Source organism: Mustelus asterias, chromosome 9 (assembly GCF_964213995.1).
Source record: "Mustelus asterias chromosome 9, sMusAst1.hap1.1, whole genome shotgun sequence".
Classification (NCBI taxonomy): domain Eukaryota; kingdom Metazoa; phylum Chordata; class Chondrichthyes; order Carcharhiniformes; family Triakidae; genus Mustelus; species Mustelus asterias.
This window is the reverse complement of record NC_135809.1, coordinates 25260257-25281957: the sequence shown is the minus strand read 5'-3', so window position 1 is coordinate 25281957 and position 21701 is coordinate 25260257. Positions and strand designations below refer to the sequence as shown.

General features: G+C 40.6%; 1 protein-coding gene across 5 annotated transcripts in view; it reads right to left on the bottom strand.

Annotated features, from left to right (window-relative positions):
* The window catches only part of tspan12 (tetraspanin 12), a 47528-nt gene extending 42185 nt beyond the window's left edge, over window positions 1-5343 (bottom strand). For 2 of the 5 annotated variants that reach the window (XM_078219840.1, XM_078219846.1), the window contains exon 1: window positions 92-247. The gene's annotated coding sequence lies outside the window, so the exon portion shown is untranslated. Of the gene's footprint in view, window positions 1-91; window positions 248-4568; window positions 4593-5156; window positions 5177-5250 lie in introns of those variants that run through there. The other 3 variants (XM_078219842.1, XM_078219844.1, XM_078219845.1) reach the window with 3 other exon arrangements.
* Between the last annotated feature and the right edge of the window lie 16358 nt (window positions 5344-21701).

Below are 21701 nucleotides of genomic sequence, written 5' to 3'. Positions count from 1 at the left end.
CAAACTATCATTGCAACTAAAAAAGAACACCAATAACTTTACTCAGTTAACTGGAATACCCAGACATTTAAACATAAAGCTGGAAACTAACCAGTTAGTTTGTGTTATTCCAAACTTCCCTTTCAACTCTCCAGCGCATTTCTAACGAACCGTATTATTATGCTAAAAATAATTGAATTCCGAGTGCCTAAAATTCCCTGCTGACTTTTCAGAGAGAGAAAAAGTTATCACTGGCCGAGTCATTCAGTTGCTTTGTAACTCTCAACAGGGTGATTAACCTGTAACCTGGAATGTTTGTTAATGGATAATCTCCACAACCCTCCTCCCAGCATGTTACTTATTTACCATGTCAATGCCACGCGACCCAACTATTATAAGGATACAGAAAACAGAAAACACCAGATTATTTGCTTTTTTATATTAAATCAATATCACGGGTAAACATTTACAGTGCTACAGGTACAAACTCACAGTGCTACAGGTACAAACTCACAGTGCTACAGGTACAAACTCACAATGCTACAGGTACAAACTCATAATGTTACAGGTACAAACTCACAGTGCTACAGGTACAAACTCACGGTACTCCAGGTACAAACTCGCAATGCTACAGGTACAAACTCGTAATGCTACAGGTACAAACTCGCAGTGCTACAGGTACAAACTCACAGTGCTACAGGTACAAACTCACAGTGCTACAGGTACAAACTCACAGTGCTACAGGTACAAATTCACAGGGCTACAGGTACAAACTCGCAATGCTACAGGTACAAACTCACAATGCGACAGGTACAAATTCACAGTGCTACAGGCACAAACTCATAATGTTACAGGTACAAACTCGCAATGCTACAGGTACAAACTTGCAATGCTACAGGTACAAACTCTCAGTGTTACAGGTACAAATTCACAGTGTTACAGGTACAAACTCAAAATGCTACAGGTACAAACTCACAGTAGAATCGTAGAATCATAGAAACCCTACAGTGCAGAAAGAGGCCATTCAGCCCATCAAGTCTGCACCGACCACAATCCCACACAGACCCTATCCCCATCTCCCTACATATTTACCTATTAATCCCTTTAACCTGCGCATTCTGGGACACTAAGGGGCAACTTAGCATGGCCAATCAACCTAGCCCGCGCATCTTTTGGACAGTGGGAGGAAACCGGAGCACCCGGAGGAAACCCACGCAGCCACAGGGAGAATGTGCAAACTCCACACAGACAGTGACCCAAGCCGGGATTCAAACCCAGCTCCCTGGAGCTGTGAAGTAGCAGTGCTAACTACTGTGCCGCCCTAGTGCTACAGGCACAGTACTATAGGCACAAACTCACAGTGTTACAGGTACAAACTCAGAAGGCTGCAAGTATAAATTCACAGTGCCACAGGTACAAACTCACAGTGTTACAGGTATAAACTCACAGCGTTACAGGTACAAACTCAGTGCTACAGGTACAAACCCAACAGTGCTACACGTACATATTCACAGTGTTACAAGCACAAATTTACAGTGCTACAGGTACAAACTCACAGTGATACAGGTACAAACTCACAGTGCTACAGGTACAAACTCACAGTGCTACAGGTACAAACTCGCAGTGCTACAGGTACAAACTCATAATGTTACAGGTACAAACTCACAGTGCTACAGGTACAAACTCACAGTGCTACAGGTACAAACTCACAGTGCTACAGGTACAAACTCACAATGTTACAGGTACAAACTCGCAGTGCTACAGGTACAAACTCACAGGGCTACAGGTACAAACTCGCAGTGCTACAGGTACAAACTCACAATGTTACAGGTACAAACTCGCAGTGCTACAGGTACAAACTCACAGTGCTACAGGTACAAACTCACAGTGCTACAGGTACAAACTCACAGTGCTACAGGTACAAACTCACAATGTTACAGGTACAAACTCGCAGTGCTACAGGTACAAACTCACAGTGCTACAGGTACAAACTCATAGTGCTACAGGTACAAACTCGCAATGCTACAGGTACAAACTCGCAGTGCTACAGGTACAAACTCACAATGTTACAGGTACAAACTCACGGTGCTACAGGTACAAACTTATAGTGCTACAAGTACAAACTCACAGTGCTACAGGTACAAACTTATAGTGCTACAAGTACAAACTCACAGTGCTACAGGTACAAACTCACAGTGCTACAGGTACAAACGCACAGTGCTACAGGTACAAAGTCATGGTGCTACATGTACAAACTCACAGTGCTACAAGTACAAACGCACAGTGCTACAGGTACAAAGTCACGGTGCTACATGTACAAACTCACAGTGCTACATGTACAAACTCACAGTGCTACATGTACAAACTCACAGTGCTACAGGTACAAACTCACAGTGCTACATGTACAAACGCACAGTGCTACAGGTACAAACTCACAGTGCTACAGGTACAAACTCACAGTGCTACAGGTACAAACTCACAGTGCTACAGATACAAACTCATGGTGCAACAGGTACAAACTCACGGTGCAACAGGTACAAACTCACGGTGCAACAGGTACAAACGCACAGTGCTACAGGTACAAAGTCACGGTGCTACATGTACAAACTCACAGTGCTACATGTACAAACTCACAGTGCTACATGTACAAACTCACAGTGCTACAGGTACAAACTCACAGTGCTACAGGTACAAACTCACAGTGCTACAGGTACAAACTCACAGTGCAACAGGTACAAACTCACGGTGCTACAGGTACAAACTCACGGTGCAACAGGTACAAACTCATGGTGCTACAGGTACAAACTCATGGTGCTACAGGTACAAACTCACAATGTTACAGGTACAAATTCACAGTGCTACAGGTACAAACTCACGGTGCTACAGGTACAAACTCATAGTGCTACAGGTACAAACTCATAGTGCTACAGGTACAAACTCACGGTGCTACAGGTACAACCTCACAGTGTTACAGGTACAAACTCACAGTGCTACGAGTACTAACTCACAGTGCCACAAGTACATCCTCACAGTGCTACAGGTACAAACTCATAGTGTTACAGGTACAAACTCGCAGTGCTGCAGGCACAAATGCACAGTGTTACAGGTACAAACTCACAGTGCCACCGGTACAACCTCACAATGTTACAGGTATAAACTCACAGTGTTACAGGTGCAGACTCACAATGCCACAGGTACAAACTCACAATGCCATAGGGACAGACTCACATTGCTACAGATTCAAACTCATGAGACTAGGACAATAGCCAGTAGTTAGATAGTGTCTTTACAGTTTTGATAGCACAGAACCTATGTATTGCTGAATAAAGGACATGCTGCCAAGGACAATGGCATGTCTCTTTCTTTCTACAATATTTAGTGTCTTCAATATAATAAAATGCCCAAGGTCTTCACAGGGACTTTATAAAACAAAATATGGCACCAAGCCACATAAGGAGGTGCCAGGGAAAATGACTATAAGCTTGGTCAAAGAACTAAGTTTTAAGGAGCATCTTAATGGAGGAAATGAGGTAGGGGTGGTTCGGAGTTTAGAGAGGAAATTTCAGAGTTTAGGCTGAAGTCACAACAACCAATCAGGGAGCTCCAGAGGTCAGAGGAGAACTGTAATCTCAGAGGATTGTCGGAGAGTACAGACATGGGGAGGGAGAGGGGAGGCCTTGGAAGGATTTGAAATAAGGATGCGAACTTTAAAATCAAGATGCAGTTTAACTGAGGGCCAGTGCAGTCGATGAGCACATGGGGGTGATGAGTGAACAGCATTTAGTGTAAGTTAGGACACGGGTTGCAGAGTTTTGGATGACTCTAGTTTTCAGAAGGTTGAATGTGAGAGACCAGCCTGGAGCGTGCTGGAATAGTTCATTGAGGGTTTTGGCAGCAAGAAGAGGTGAGGCAGGTCGGAGGCAGGCAATGCTCTGGAGGTGAAAATAAGTGATCATAATGACGGTGTGGATATGAAGGTGGAAAGCTCACCTTAGGGTCAAACATCAAAACTGAGATTTTCTGGTTCAGTTTTGAACCATTTCCAGGGAACGGGATGTATCACAGACCAAAGAATATGGCTTCAGGCTTCCTAACATTTAATTGGGAGACATTTCTGCTCATCCAATAGTGGATGCCAAATAAGAAGTCTGATAATTTAGCGAGCATGAACAGCCAGAAGAGATGGTGGTGAGGTAAAGCTGGATGTGGTCAGCAACATGTGGAAACTGGCATTGTACTTTCAGATGATGTTGCCCCGAGACAGCATGTAGTTGAGAAATAGAAAAGGTCCAAGAATAGAACAATGGGGAGACCAGTGGTAAGAATGGGAAGATAAACCACTGATGGTGATTTTCTAGATGCAGTTAGATAGCTGAGAATGGAACCAAGCCAGTAGAGTCACACCCAGCTGGAGGAAAATGGAAATGTATTGGTGCAGGATGGTGAGATCAACTATGGTAGAAGTAGATACCTACTCACAGTGCCACAGGTAAAGACTCACAGTGCCATAGATACAGACTCGAAGTGCCACAGGTACAGACTCACAGTGCCATAGGTACAGATTCACAGTGCCATAAGTACAGATTCACAGTGCCATAGGTACAGACTCACAGTGCCATAGTATAAACTCACAGTGTCATAGGTACAGACTCATAGTGCCATAGGGACAAACTCACAGTGCCTTGGGGACAGGCTCACAATGCCATAGGTACAGATTCACAGTGCCATAGGTACAGATTCACAGTGCCATAGGTACAGATTCACAGTGCCATAGGTACAGACTCACAGTGCCATAGGGACAGTCTCACAGTGCATAGATACAGACTCGCAGTGCAAAGGTACAGACTCACAGTGCCATAGGTACAGATTCACAGTGCCATAGGTACAGACTCACAGTGCCATAGGTACAGATTCACAGTGCCATAGGTACAGATTCACAGTGCCATAGGTACAGATTCACAATGCCATAGGTACAGATTCACAGTGCCATAGGTACAGATTCACAATGCCATAGGTACAAATTCACAGTGCCATAGGTACAGATTCACAGTGCCATAGGTACAGATTCAGAGTGCCATAGGTACAGACTCACAGTGCCATAGGGACAGTCTCACAGTGCATAGATACAGACTCGCAGTGCAAAGGTACAGACTCACAGTGCCATAGCTACAACTCACTAAATACAACTCTAAAGAGGAATCTCCCAGCTGATCATTACATGTTGCAAAATAAACTAAAAACGTTGCAAAAAGCTGGAAGTTGGAACTTCACTGGACATGCAGAATTAATGTTGAGAGCGGAATTCCCCCGCCCGGGCAGCCAGTTTGCATGGCGATTTTACACTGAGCTCCCAGCAGCTTTTTTCCTTTCTGTCGCGAAGTTTCCGATGCTTGCAGCTTTTGCTGTCTGAGTAAATACCTGTAGAAGTGCAATGCCTGGCTCCCCCAGCACAATCTATCCACAGTCCACAGTACCTTTGACAGCAGGAGTGCCCTGCCCCTATGCAGAGGCGCTCTCTCTCTGAGCTTCACGCCCCCTGGAGCTGTGGCCGGCTCTCAGCTTCCCCATTGAGATACAGTTGGCTTCTGCCACTTCTATTATAGCCCAAAGAAGCCATCTCATTCTTCTGGGAGAAAAATGTACCTGAATGCACCTTGATTCTCAAGTGTTGTTCAGAAAATGCTGGAATATCCCACAATTTAATATCATGCATTATTAGCTTTGACCTCTTGACTTGCATTTTCATAATCTCAATGTGACCTTTTATTCATTTTTATATTTGAAGCAGTGCATGCAACAATTACACAGCATGGACACCCTTTTCCTGTACATTGTCATTTTAAAAAAATTATTGCTTCGGCTGTCTCTTGTATAAATACACAGGAAATTCAGAGGCGTGCACAATGTATAACAACATACAGATTAGAAACATAGAAACATAGAAAAACTACAGCACAAACAGGCCCTTCGGCCCCACAAGTTGTGCCGAACATATCCCTACCTTTTAGGCCTACCTATAACCCTCCATCCTATTAAGTCCCATGTACTCATCCAGGAGTCTCTTAAAAGTCCCTATTGAGTTTGCCTCCACCACCACTGACGGCAGCCGATTCTACTCGCCCACCACCCTCTGTGTGAAAAACTTCCCCCTAACATTTCCCCTGTACCTACCCCCCAGCACCTTAAACCTGTGTCCTCTCGTAGCAGCCATTTCCACCCTGGGAAAAAGCCTCTGAGAGATTGGTCCAAAGGTCTGGCCTGAAGGCCGCTGGGTGTTCCAGCTTTTTAATGTGCTAATGGATTGAACCCGTGCCCCTTAAGGCCTGGCAGTGGCAAGACCTCTCAGGTGCTTGGAGACTGCTGCTTTTTTGTTGCTCCATGGATGAATCCTGTACTGTAGGCTGCAGGTGGGACAACCTGATTTTGCAGTCAATTCGCAATTCCTACATTGTTCAACCACAGGATCTGGCACTTATTGTCCATGCCTGCTGCAGCACAGTCTTGTTTCTGAAATTCGTTGGGTCTTTATTCTCCCTGTACCTACTTAGTAGATAAGCATCAAGGCACCAACCATATATTAGGGATCGGTTAACACAAAAATACATGGGTTCATTTATGAAGCATCTGAGAATTTGGTAACATCATTACAAAGTTGGAGAAGTTGTATGCATGTCAAAGTTAGTAGCTACCTCAGAAAAATCTGAAACTAAATCACATAATACGGTATATGATTTCCCCTATTATGATGTTTACTGAAAACAGAACCACAGCCACTTTCTGATGACCGCTGACCTGAATTGTAGCAAGCACTTCTGCTGGTTTAATGGCATCTATATCCTTCAACATGGATGTGTAGCATGTGTGCTCACTGTGCCTTGGAGTATCTTGATCATCATCATTGTTCATTTTTTCCACTGCCTCAAGCATGTTTTTTCTCTGGGATCTGGTATAGTCATTGTTTGTACTCAGTGGCATCGTCTGTTTACAGTTTGCTTGAGTGTTTGCACGACTTCTCATAGCTCTTTTCAATTACTGCTGCCTATGACCCCAACATTTTGTGATGATTTTAAATAAAATGAAAGTTTATTAAGCAATAAAATAAACAGCAATGAAATAAACTAGAAGTAGTACGGTTAACTAAAACAAAGGCTATACACAGTCATCGGAATTCTACCGCCATGCCTGACACGGAATCGGAGCAGGTGAGGGGTGGACAACAAAAATGTCCATTGATGTCGGGTGGGAATTTCCAGTCCCGCTCAAGCAAGGCTGTAAAATTCCGCCCATCATCTCTAACTTTACCCAGTTCCAAACACTTTCATTTCAGTAGCTTCAGAGATAATTCCCCACAAGCATTCCACAACATTTTATAGATTTAAAAACTGTAACAAAAATCCAGTAACAGTTACCATGCCAGGCAGTTATATCACTTCAGGGTTTGCTTCTGAGGTAAAACAAACAACTGGCTTCTGAATACAGGCTTCCTTCAGAGACACAGCTTGCTAGGACTTAACTGCTATTCCTACTTTGGCAGAGATTTAATCATCTCCTGATATACAGGGTGGGATTTTCCGGCCGCACTCATGACAAAATCAGAAATCTCGCCTGAGGTGAACAGACCTTTTCATGATCCATGTCCCGCCCATTATGATTCCCATGGTGGGTGGGGTGGGAAAATTCCGCCCACAGTTTTCCCCTTTTGATCTTCCCTCATCTGAACTAACCTCTTCCAAAGTCAAACTTAATTACCCTCATTTTGTGAGTCTACCTTTTCTAGCGTAAATGTGAAGTTCAAATCTTGCCTCCTCCTTTGAACCGTTAACTTCTTATTCGAACCCTTTTTTTGATTTGATTTGATTTATTATTGTCACATGTATTAGTATACAGAGAAAAGTATTGTTTCTTGCATGCAAAACAGACAAAGCACTTATGTCCTGTTCCCCATTGTTAACCAACTTGCCTCAGGTAAATATCGGTTTGCAGTGTTGTTAGGCTCATCAACATATCAAAAGTACTAGTTCCATTAGTATAACCAAACTGTCCCTGTCTTTAAGCAGCTTACATTTTCCAATAGTTTTAAAAAATATATAACCAGCAGAAAACATTCCAATTTATTGAGTTTCCCTGAGATCTTCATACCATCACTATTTTTCCTGACGTGAATAGTTAATAAACACTTACTGTTAAACTATACAAGACTCATAACCTCTTCCTGAGACCTACTGAACTACACGCATCTTACAGCAGCTTATCACACTTGCACTGTAGTATGTCAGCTGCTTGTAGTTCTTCTACTCACCTCAGCATGTTCCACTGCTGCTGCAGCACTTGCGATGAGTGGCACCGTTGCCGCTTGTGTGCATGTTTCTGAAACTCTACCCACAAAGCTGAAATGTGACGGGAAAGCACCACGATGCTTTGCAAAACAAATAACGTGCCAAAGTCATTTCTGGCATTCATCAATTCCTGATTTCGCCAGTTGCTTTCTCAACAGGAGTTGCGACAAGAAAGATTCTAACCATTGCCTGTTGACATTGAATGATATTACCATCGCTAAGTTACCCACTGTCAACATCCGGACACCATTGATCAGAAACTGAATTGTACCAGCTGTTCAAATATTGTAGCTACAAGAACAGGTCAGAGATAGGGAATTCTACAGTGAATAACTCACCTCCTGACTCCCCAAAGCACGTCCATTATCTACAAGACTCAAGTCAGGAATGTAATAGAACACTCTCAAGTTGCCTGGATGGGTGCAGCTCCAACAACACTCAAGAAGCTCAGCACCATCCAGGACAAAGCAGCCCGCTTGATTGGCATCTCATCCACCACAGTCAGCATTCCCTCCACCACTGATGAACAGTAGCAGCAGTGTCTACCACCTACAAGATCCACTGCAGCAAAATTGTGAGGCTCCTTCCACAGCACTTTCTAAACCTATGACCGCCATCGTCAAGAAGGACAAGGGCAGCAGATGAAATGAAATACAATTCCTTTGCCCTCCAAGGCAAACACCATTCTGACTTGGGACTATGCTGCTGTTCCACCAATAAGATCAAAATCCTAGAACTCCCTCCCTAACAGTACTGTGGGTGTATCTACACCACATAGAGTTAGCATTTCAAGAAGGTGGCTCACCATCACCTTCTCAATGGCATTTAGACATGGGCAATAAACACTTACATCCTATGAAGGAATAAAAAGAAACTTTACTCAACCCGATTTCTGTGATGTTTCTCTCTTGCCTGCCAATGATCCGGCCTTTGACCCAGCTACTTGTCTTTCCCGACTCAGTAATGCCCGATGCTAATCCTCACAAGGTTCTGTCACTGCCTGTTGCACTCTAATCTCTGGTTAGAGATCACACTTTGCATTGACTGAGCAGTTTTAACATTGGATTCCTTTCAGCTGACCAGTTTCTTCCATCAGCAGCGGCATCACAATGTGCTTGGTGTGCTGGAACATGAAATATTAATTCTCCACTGCTGGCATCATGTTCTGTTTTTCTTCTCCTTGTGCTCACTTAATAGATAAATCTCCAGACACCAACCATGTATAAGCTATTGGAGACCTCGTACACATGTCTGAGTTGGTGGCTTTCTCAGAACAAACTGCAACTAAGTCTGAATCACTGATGCATTGCATCATTTGTCCTCTAAGTGATGTGCACAGAAAACATAACTGCACCCATTTAAAAGTGTACCACAACAAAATGAAGAAGCAACTGCAACCATTGCCAATGAAGCACAAATGAAGATGTTGTGATTGTTGAATGTCAATCAACCCAGAACATCATTGCAGGAGCTCCTCAGGGTAGGATCATAGACCCAAACATCTTCAGCTGCTTCATCAATGACCTTCTTTCCATAATAAGGTAAAAAGTGAAGATGTTCAGCAGCATTTGTGATTCTTCAGATACTGAGGCAGTTCATCCATATGCAGCAAGACCTGGACTGTGTTCAAGCTTGGGCTGATAAGTGGCAAGTAACATTCACAACACATAGGTGCCAGGTAATGACCATCTCCAACAAGAAAGAATCGAATCACTGCTTTGTGACATTCAATGGCATTGCCATTGCTGAATCCCACACCATCAACATCCTGGGGATAATGATTACTAGAAAGTGAACAGCACCAGGTATATAAATAGTGTGGCTGCGAGAGCAAATCAGAGGCTGGGAATTCTGTGCAAATAACTCACTTCCTGACTCCCCAAACCTGATCCACCATCTATAAGTTAAGTGTGTGATGAAATACTTTCTATTTGCATGGATGAATAATGCTTCAACAACACTCAAGAAGCTTGGCACCATTCAGGACAAAGCAGCCCGCTTGATTCGTACCCCATCGATCACCTTAAACATTCACATCCTCCACTACCGACGCACAGTAGCAGCAGTGCATACTATTTACAAGAAGCATTGTAGCTACTCACCTAGACTTCTTCGGCAGCACCTTCCAAACCCATGACCTCTGCAATCTAGAAGGAGATGGGCAGCAGATTCATGGGAACACCACCATCTGCAAGTTCCCCTCCAAGCCAGACACTATCCTGACTTGGAACTATATCACCATCTCTTCTCTGTTGCTGGAGTCAACATCCTGGAACTCTCTTCCCAACAGCATTGTGGGTGTACCTACACCTCAAGGACCACAGCGGTACATGAAGACGGCTCACCACCATGGTCTCAGATATATACGTATATATGTATAAACATTTGCATCCCGTAATCATTTGGGCTTGTCCTCCTTTGTAAGTATGCATAGAAAAAAGGTAACTAAATCTTATTATAAAAGTAGTTCAGCGCATCATAAGGTTTAACAACATTAAAGATTTTGGAATTGTATTATAATCCATGATATCGGTAATGTAATTTGAAACACAATGTAATTTTTATTTACTGCAGGAAAGGAGCATACCTGATGTGTATTTTAATATAACATTTATGGTTTGCTGTTTTGTTTCACTTTCTTTCCCTCTTCTTGCATTCTCTTTGTTTTATTGTTAAATTCAGATATTTGCATTGGTGTCATATAATAACTATCAAATGAATACATCAGAGAGCATGCAGATCAATCGGGGCACCTTCACCCTTTAAGTTTTATGAGAGGAGCCAAATAAGTCAAGTGATAAACTTTTGAGCATGTATATGGACGGTGTTAGTTATATTACCAGATTATGAGAAACTTTGTAAGACCAAACAAACCCCGACTGATTTTGAGGCATGCAACATAGTGGTGATTACATTGGGTTTGTTTGGTATCTATATATTATTCAGCAGTTAGCGAGAAGGGAAATTCACTTTGAAGCAGCAATTGTTCTTTTACCAGTGGCTGCTTTCTGTGCAGTAAGAAGTCTCACAACACCAGGTTAAAGTCCAACAGGTAACCTGTTGGACTTTAACCTGGTGTTGTGAGACTTCTTACTGTGCTTACCCCAGTCCAACGCCGGCATCTCCACATCATGCTTTCTGTGGCCAGGGAGATCTTTGTTAATGTTGTTGAAGATGCAACTTTTCTCTTCAGAATCATTGTTTTGTCACTTAATGCAGCTGAGATTTTCACTGTTTCTAGATTTTTCCCTCTTGTCTTGTATAAGAATTGTTTATTTATTCAATCTCTGTTCAAAATTTCTCTTCTTTCTTGAATCTTTACCCAAATCTAAGGTAATGGCCAACACGTAGCTTGCAAACAATGGCTTAAAAGATTATCTGAAGATTTTGGGAGCATTAAAACACTGTCAAACATCTTCCCAAAATTGTTTATATATGAGGTTTCTGACAGACAGTGGAAAATCCTGTATAAATTGTATTATTGCAATTATTTTTACATGCAGGCCCATTCAACAAAGGCAATTTATATTCAAGTGACGGCAATCTCTCCCGTGCCTCATTGTATGCCTTGTACAGTAAAACTGCCGCATTTGATACAGTGTTAAGTGCAATAGAAAGTACAAATTCATGACAAGGCTGCATATTCAAGCTTAAAAAACTGTTGATTTTTTTAAAATTGTGCATGATTTTAAAACAGGCTTAAAACAACAATCAGTAAGATCTGGCAAGCCAAACAAATGTGCCAACTTTCATCCAGAAACCAGATCACAAGATGAAGAAAACTTTCATCCAGAAACCATCCTACAGATCACAAGATGAAGAAAACCATCTCAGCTCATTTATCCTAGAAAATCTTTCAGTCTCTCACTCTGATGACACGTGTATGTTTCTTAAATTATTCCAGGGTTTCTGTCTCTGCTACTCCACCTGGAAGTTCATCCTTCAGTCTTTGCATGAAGATTGTATCAGTTCTACATTTTACCTTTATTATCCTACCCTACAGATTAACTGGAAGTATTTTTTCTCATCTACCTTTTCATTCTATTTACTATTCCCTTTGTGTTTCACTTGATCAAAACTGGACACAATACTCAAGAGGAATGATTTTTTTCAAATGCTTCTTCCCAAACTGGAGCTTTATTCCACACTGCAAGTGCTTCTTGAGGAATCACAGCCACACTCTTCTGTTTATCATATGAATGTAGAAGTGCTGCATAAGTGGCATCAGACTGCACACTGAAATCATTCACATGAGATGGCAACACAAAGTTTATATGCTGCCTGCCTAAATGGGAATGGGTGTGAACTGTGAACCAAAAGTCTCACATCCAAAATTAGGCTTTAATTATTTTTTATCCTTTGCCGTTCAATTAAGCCAATCCACCCACAAGTACAATTATAACATACATCATGTGCTATGATTTCAATACCATTTCTAATCTACTGTCTTGCACCAACTTCAACAACTAAACAGCTCTTCGATCTTGGTTGGCACCTCATCCACCACCTTTAACATTCACTCCTTCCACCACTGATGCACAGTGGCAGTAGTATGTGCCATCCACAAGATGCACTGCAGCAACTCATCAAGGATCCTTCGACCACCTTCCAGAACCACGACCCCTACCAGCAAGAAAGACGAGAGCAGCATGGGAACACACCACCTGCAAGTTCCCCTCCAATTCATGCACTATCCTGACTTGGAAATATATCGTCAATTGCTTCACGGTCGCTGGACCAAAATCATGGCGCTCCCACCGTAACAACATTGTTTCTACAACACATGGATTGCAGCGGTTCAAGAAAGCGGCATGCCACCACCTTCTCAGTGGCAATTAGGGATGGGCAATAAATGATGGCTTAGCCAGCGATCCCTACATCTCATGAATGAATAAAACAAATTCTGTGGATTCTTGGTAAAAACTAAAAAAAACCTTAATAAAATTGCGAACAAGGTTTTCAGAACAGTGATTTGCCTTAATTACAGAAAAGTTTCAGTGAATTAACAGCTAACACACCTTGTATATTATTGTGATATCACCATGTGGATACAAGAAATAATCAGAAGTGTATGCTGAACAGTGGGAGTCACTCTCTTGATTCTAAATTTTAATTCTGCAACAGGATTCAAGGAATGTAGTGAGCCGGGGGGCGGGTAGAGGGAGCACCTGAGTCTCTTTTAGCTGTTTCCGCTTTCAGTATAACAGATCATGCCTATAATTAAATGTTTTTACTGCAGATTTTTGTGCAGATCATACAGCATCATACTTACGGTTCAGAAACTAGTTATAAATGTAAAAGATGGTTTTGTTGATAAAACTGGCTAATCATTAAAGAAAGTAAGATTTGCTTTTACATTTTGCTTTATCAAACCTCTCAAATGTTACAAAGTTCAAATTTATGGTGTTTTTATATGGAAGAAAATATAATAGCCAGTGAGATCTCACAAAAAGGAATTAGATAACTAATCTTTTTTTTGGTGGTTGGTAAAGCATATCAAAAGTTTCAGCTTCAATAAGAAACATTTAATTGCCACAGAACTCAAACCAACATCCAATTGATAGTGCAATATATTAGAGATTGAGATAGTTGTACAAAAATAAATGGGAATAAAATTACTATTTTAACTTTAGTTGTCAATAGTTACTATTTTGCTGGTTTCAGAACATCTGACATGATTTTCTTAGCCTGCCAAGTTCAAGAAAAGTGGAGTGATGGGTACCAAAATCTTTTTCTGGTTTATTTGTCTTGATAGAGGCATTCTATTCTGTGAATCATTATGGACTGCGGGAAATTCTTCTCAAGTTTTGTTAGTCTTCATCTCACTAATGGACAACAGTTCATGCGATCACCATTCCTAGTCACTAGAACCATGTCAAACTTACTTTTGTTCTTTGTTCCAACCCTATTTGGAGGAGGCGATGGCCTAGTGGTGTTATTCCTGGACTATTAATCTAGAAACTCAGCTAATGTTCTGGGGACCCGGGTTTGAATCCTGCCACAGCAGATGGTGGAATTTGAATTCAATAAAAAATATCTGAAATTAAAAATCTACTGATGACTATGAAAACATTGTCGATTGTCGCAAAAACCCATCTGATTCACTAATGTCCTTTAGGGAAGGAAATCTGCTGTCCTTACCTGGTCTGGCCTATCTGTGCCTCCAGAGCCCCAGCAGTGTGGTTGACTCTCAACTACCCCCAGGCAACTAGGGATGGGCAATAAATTCTGGCAAGCCAGCAACGCCCATGTCCCACGAATGAATAAAAAGAAATACGGTTTGCATAAGGTGTTCCAGAATACTGTGAAGATATGGTGAAGGTTACATTGAGATTTTATAGTAGTAACCTCATTTTGTATTATTTAGCTTGGTAAATGCAACCAATCACAGAACATACTGTAGCATGCCTGCCAGGTTAGTTTGACTAAATTTGAAGTCGGGAGTTTGGGACATCTGGCTGGCATGTAAGACAACTCATCTGGCTCTCAGTGTGCTATGTGCAGAACACGTGTGCATCCAGAATCGGGTGTTTCTTCCATCAGTGCACTTATAACAACTGAGATTTATCTATCATTTCAACAGGGGTTAGGGAGAGGGTTTCAGATAATGAGTTCCAGTGCACTGACATTGAATTGAAAGCACTGGAAAATGGGTCTCAGAGCACTGAGAAGATTGAGCCATGAGAATGCTTAGGGGCAGACAGATTTTGTGAGAAATGATGAGGGTGCTGGAAGCAGGAAGGAAAATCAGTGAACCATTCAGGCTTTTGCTGAAATGATTTAGTTAAGTAATATACAAAAGCAAAAAGACATGGTAAGATACTGAAAGGAATATAATAATTAGACATACATAACATAGGACCAAACTTTTGGTCACATAGCCAATGCTGCCACAACCCAGGCTAAGAATTGCAGCAAAGAATTAATGAATTTCCATATTTTCCGTGCATCAGCCTCTGATGAGCTTCTAGGCTGCTATAAAGTACTGCCAGCGAAGACGGTCAGAGGTCTCAACTTAATATTTCATATAAAACATCAGAATCAGGCGCATAGTGAACTGCGAAAATGTGTGTTATTTGGAGCATACATGAAAGTAGATTTTACTTTTGGATTTGTGACAGTTCTATGTCTTTTTTTGCCACTTTTGTTCATTTCTGCATGCGCTTGTCCAGGTTTGTATCAGAAACATTTATTGTTGCTATATTGTAATCCTTGGGAATGAGATCCCAAAGGGGATTTCTTTCTTTCTCTATTCTTATGACAAGAAGGAAAAGGATAAAGAAAGAGATGCGAGGCAGGCTCTATTGCACCAGAGATGAACTGCTCATATTGTTCCTTATTAAGGCAGTCAACACAACTGCCTGGAAATATCTGAGGAAAACAGCACTTGAAAGCTTTGTGTGGCAGTGACAGAGCTGTGCCTCAGCTTAAATCTGAATTGATTCAAGTAGCCATGCAGATCAATGCTCACTTAGCATCAGCAGTCATGATGCCTTCATCTTAAGAGTTCTCATTTCACAGGCCGTTGGAAAGAGAAGTTGAAAGGATGGTGTCTAAAAGATCAAGGTTATATTCTTCTGCCTTAGCTTATAACCCCAATGAGACAGATATGTGTAGTAGCAGACTGAGCACAATGTAGCAAACATAGAATACACTATAGAATCGTAAAGCAACACTTCAAGTTCCCACACATGCTCAGGAGCATTACTTGTCAGAGTGTGTTCTCATTGACACTTACAAAATACTGAAAGACCCGAATAGAGTACACATGGAGAAGATGTTTCCATTATTGAAGAGACCAGAATCTGAGGGCACAGCCTCAGAGTAAAGGACAACACTTTGGAACTGAGAAGAGGAGGAATTTCTTCAGCCAGAGGGCGGTGAATCTGTGGAATTCATTGCCATACAAGTCTGCGGAGGCCAAGTCATTGAGTGCATTTAAGACAGAGATAGATAGGATCTTGATTGGTAAGGCGAACAAAGGTTATGGGGAAAAAGAGGGAGAATGGGGTTGAGAAACATATCAGCCATGATTGAATGGAAGAGCAGACTCGATGGGCCGAGCTGCTATATCTTATGGTCTTGTGATCTAAAATCCTGATTTTTGCTTCCAAATAAAATGAATCTTGTGAAGGATTGTAGACAATTCTACTTTTCAGTAGAAAATCAGTTAGTTCCATGTGGTTATCCATCAATTTCCTGCAACGCTTTTATGTTTTGGTTTAGTACACAAAAAGCAACTCTCTCCTCTCTGCCCCAGTCGGGAGTGGGAAACCTGTGTGAGAGGCAATTATTCACCGTAGCATGGTTTCATACAGGATCAAGGTCAGTTAGTGGTATGTTACTTGAAATATGATTATCAGTGTATATAAAAAAATTGACAAGACATTTTCTGGGTATGCTGTATGTCACCCCAATGCTTTGAAATTACATTTGGTTACAAAGGATATGCAGCAAAGAAAGGACATTCAGAGCAATAGTCCATACCAATGTTTATGCTCCATTTGAGCCTCCTATCTATCCTCATCTAAATGTAGTATCATGAATTTTTCCTTTTCCATCGCATGTTTTTGTCTAGTTTCCCCTTAAATACATCTATACTTGTCAGTCTTTCAATAATTTCTATTGCCTGCTCTAAGCATCAGTGTTCAGAGGCAACTGAGGTTTTCTTTTCATTCATAAACATTAGGGTAGATTTTGGGATCATCTGCAACAGTTGCGCAGGTGAATATTTTGAAGGTTCATCCATTATAATCGTAATATCTTTACCTTCAGTTTCTATGCCAACAAGAAACTCATTAATTCTATTCTAAGCACAACTGTTATTCCAAGATGTGAGGAAATTTTGAAGAGATTTTGACTGTTTAATTATATCCAGATGAACTCTGAAGTTTGAAAAAGGTAAATTATTTCCTTGAGGTCTATATCTATCAATTGTATTATATTTTTATCTGATATTATTTCTGTAAAGTAAATGGAAATATATCCAATTAGTAGTTTTAGCCTACATCAGTCAGATTCTGTAGAAGGGTTTATATGGACTCTCCACAGATGCTGCCAGACCTGCTGAGTTTATCCAGCATTTCCTGTTTTTATTTCAGTCAGATTTTATGTTATCTTCTGTTTTTCAAAAGACAAAAAAAAGGAATGAGAAACCCATGCAAATTCCAATGCGCAGTTTTATTCCTAATTACAGAAAGTGCTAGCCTCAGGCTATCCCACCTAAAATGTATGCTGCTTGAATGTAAGTAGCTATTTTGGGTTAGTCTGATACCCTCAATAGAACAGAAATAGTATCAAAGAGCCGAAACCAGAACAGGCACGATACGATAATCATTGAAACAAATGCAAGTTTAGGATATAAATAAACAGGTAATAATATTATCACGCAAAACTTGCAAAGAAGTTGGTAAATTTTGCATTTATTTAGGATAACATCTGGTGAAATCTCTGGAGGTAGTAAAATCTGAGGTATAAATTCCCAATGCTGAAATTAGTTTTCTGGTCAATAAAACTGATATAACATCTGTTGTCAACAAAAAACACATAGAAACATTTAAAACAGTTGACTTAATTTGATAAACAAACAACTTCATGAGCCATTAAATTACCAACATTTGTTCTTTCAATGTGGCAAATATTATGTAACAGCATCAATGGTTTAGCACTATCTTCAAATTCGAGTGCCTTGGGCAAAAACAAGATGCTTTTCCAGAAGGGGAAAATGAATGAATGTCAACAGTGGTTGATTCAATTTTTGATATCAGTCAACTTGAAACTAACCCACTTAGGCTGAAATAACCAAAACTGAAAAAATGTATTCATATCTAAATTTCTGACTGTCTGAAGTGTTGTTGAATGTACTCAGTGGCAATTCTGAATGAGTGAGTGCAACTATAGGGACAATGTCATGTGATGAGTCACTTATTCGACATGAAACGAATATGAAGACCACAAGAGAATGCAAAATTATGTTTATGTATACTTTCTGGTTAACTCTGGACCCAGTTTCTCCGTGTACAGGTCAATTCTGATTTTCTTTGTTCCTTGTCTGACTGCAAACCAACCACTCTGCTCCCAGAACGTCAGTGTCACTTGGTCTTGCTATTTTCCACTTGCTCTGTTTTCCCAATCCAATTCCATTCTCCTTCAATCAATCGGCTACTGTACTCAACTACAAGCATCCAGGATGGAACTCCTTTCTGCATCAAGTGCTGAACAGCTGATTCTATTTAAATTCATGTATATGATCTAAAGGGAAAAGGACTATTGGCTTATCATTCAATTAAACTTGATGCAACTGTTTTTGAAATCACAGATTTTGATTTGATTTATTATTGTCATATTTATTAACATACAGTGAAAAGTATTGTTTCTTGCGTGCTATACAAACAAAACATACCATTCATAGAGAAGGAAATGAGAGAGTGCAGAATGTAGTGTTAGTCATAGCTAGGGTGTAGAGAAAGATCAACGTAATGCAAGATCAACTTAAGTCCATTCAAAAGTCTGACAGCAGCAGGGAAGAAGCTGTTCTTGAGTTGGTTGGTACGTGACCTCAGACTTTTCTATCTTTTTCCCAATGGTAGAAGGTGGAAGAGAGAATGTCCGGAGTGCGTGGGGTCCTTTATTATGCTGGCTGCTTTGCCAAGGCAGCGGGAAGTGTAGACAGAGTCAATGGATGGGAGGCTTTTTAAAGATGTTTTTTAAAGTTTATTTATTAGTCACAAGTAGGCTTACATTAACACTGCAATTAAGTTACTGTGAAAATCCCCTAGTTGCCACACTCCGGCACCTGTTCGGGTACACTGAGGGAGAATTTGGCATGACCAATGCACCTAACCAGTATGCATTTCAGTTCATTGCTTAAAATGTACAATATACCCTTCATATCAGATAGATTCAACTGACATCATTTACATGTAAACTGATTTGACTTTAGAAGTTTTACAGAGATATTCTGCACATTTGTTCAGATTTATTATTCTTCCTTCCATTTGGATGAAGTAGATTGATGGAGACATAAACAAAATTCATAAAACCGTGAAGAAAATTCACACCACTGCTTTGTCTATTATTTAGCTACTGTACTGTATTGCTTCAATTCTTCCACTAGAAACACTACAGAATATATTAATTAAATGTTGAGGTCCAAAGAACAGCTGCAGTACTAAAAACAATGTTGTGTTAGTGATAAGCAATGTTAAATATTGTCTCACATTCATGATGTTAATCGTATTTGTCCACAGATGTTGGTTTTAAATGAGTTGGTTTTAAAATGTAATACACTTTATAGGTCACCCTGAAAATTTGATATTTTTTGCTCTTAAAGATGAATAATTCTCAACATGTATCAGTAATATAGCAATTGGTGCCAATCTAACACACAAGGATTGCCATCACAAACTATTTATAGCTTAGCATTTGTATCAGTCAGGGTGATCATGCAAGCTGGCATTGTTTTTATTAAATATGTTCTGTGAAGATGTTTTTAGCCAAAATGAGCTGAACACCGGCCTAAAATGCACATTTCAAAGATTGGATATGTTTCCCTTCCTCGTCCCCCATTACAATCCTGTTTCTGGTCTATGCAAATATTAGCTTAGCCTCATATTCCTTAATACAGCCTTTCTTAGTGAAAGTATATCCTAATTGGTGTCATGTATATATTTTTTTAGGTAAGATCAAACTGAACAGGAAACAGATGGTGATGGGCATTAGCTGTGACAGGAAGAATGGAGAAGTTAACAAGTTTGTCTCCCACCTAGGCTGCTTGACTTGCTGAGTGTTTTCCATTTTTTTATCTCATAACTTCTTGTACGTCTGTCATTCATTCAGAAAATATTTTCAAACCAAAGTCAAAGTATTAGAAATGTTTATTTACACTTTTTGTGCCACATAATACCCAACCTAAACATAACACGGTAAAGGGAAAAAAGATGACATTTTAAAATAATTATACACATTTTATGCTGTTAAAAATGACAATGAACAGTATATTAAGTTATAGTATACATCGTTAGAGGAAATACATGCAAATTATTGGGAAGAAGGGAAAATAAAGAAAACAACTTGCATTTATATCGCACTTTACACAATCTCAGGACATTCCACAACATTATAAAGACAATGGACGTACATATGAAGTATAGTAATGCAGGAAAAAACACAGGAGAAGGTGCAAGTGTTCACACTTGAAGACAATGGCAGCATCATCTCTATTTACATTGGTTAGCATGGTAGAGTCCCACATCCCAGGGTGGAATTGAGAATGTTGGGTTGTAAAGAGTTATGTTTTAAACTATCCATTTAATTTCCATCAAGAGAGCTCATTAGTCCTACTCCCTGGCTCTTTCTCCTTCATCTTGCATTGTTTCTGCCATTTAATTTCAAGATAGAATAGAATTGGGGTCTAAAGGATCAGCATTTCTACCTGGTTACAAGGCCCATGTGATTCATATTTCCATGGAGATGGGTGTTGAGATGGAAGAATTTCAAGATATCCCATTAAACAGGACAGAGTAGAAAGAAGCTGTAAGTCTCTATGGTTTACCACCCAGGAATCCAGGTGGGAGCTTGCGCTCAAGATTGGAAACACCAAATTCTTTAGGATTTGAACAGAAAGACAAATTTGTCTAGCTTGTGCTGGAGTGAGATTGCCAGGAAAATCCTCAGTGAAAGACAGTCCTGGTGCTAAAATCTACCAGCCTGGGAAGAGAAAGGAATGGAAGTAAACACTCAAGAGCCGAGAATCACTTTGGATTGGATCTGGGAAAATGGAATGACTATTAAGTAATACATTTTGAAAGGAGTAATTTGACAAGGAAGTATTCAATGAACAGCATGACATTAGGAAGTTCTGTGGAACAAAGGGATCTTGGCGTGTTTGTCCATAGATTTCTGAAAGCAGAGGGCATGTTAGTAGGGTGGTGAAAAAGGCATATGGGACACTTGCCTTTATCAATCGTGGCACACATTACAAAAGCAGGGAAGACATATTGGAGTTGTATAGAATTTTGGTGAGGCTACAGCTATAGTACTATGTGTTCTGATCGCCACATTATAGGAAGGATGTGATTGCACTGAGGGCAGAGTGAGGGGGGGGGGGGGGGGCGGAGGTGCAGAGGAGATTCACCAAGATGAGAGATTGAATATGCTTGGACTGTTTTCGTTGGAGCAGATAGGACTGAGGGATGGGGTGATGGAGGTGTACAAAATTATGAGAGGAATGGACAAAGTGGATAAGAAGCAGCTGTTCCCCTTAGTTGAAGGGTCAGTCATGAGAGGACATAGGTTCAAGGTGAGGGTCAGGAGGTTTGGGGGGGAATATAAGGAAAAGCTTTTTTTACCCAGAGGATGATGATAGTCTGAAATGTGCTGCCTGAG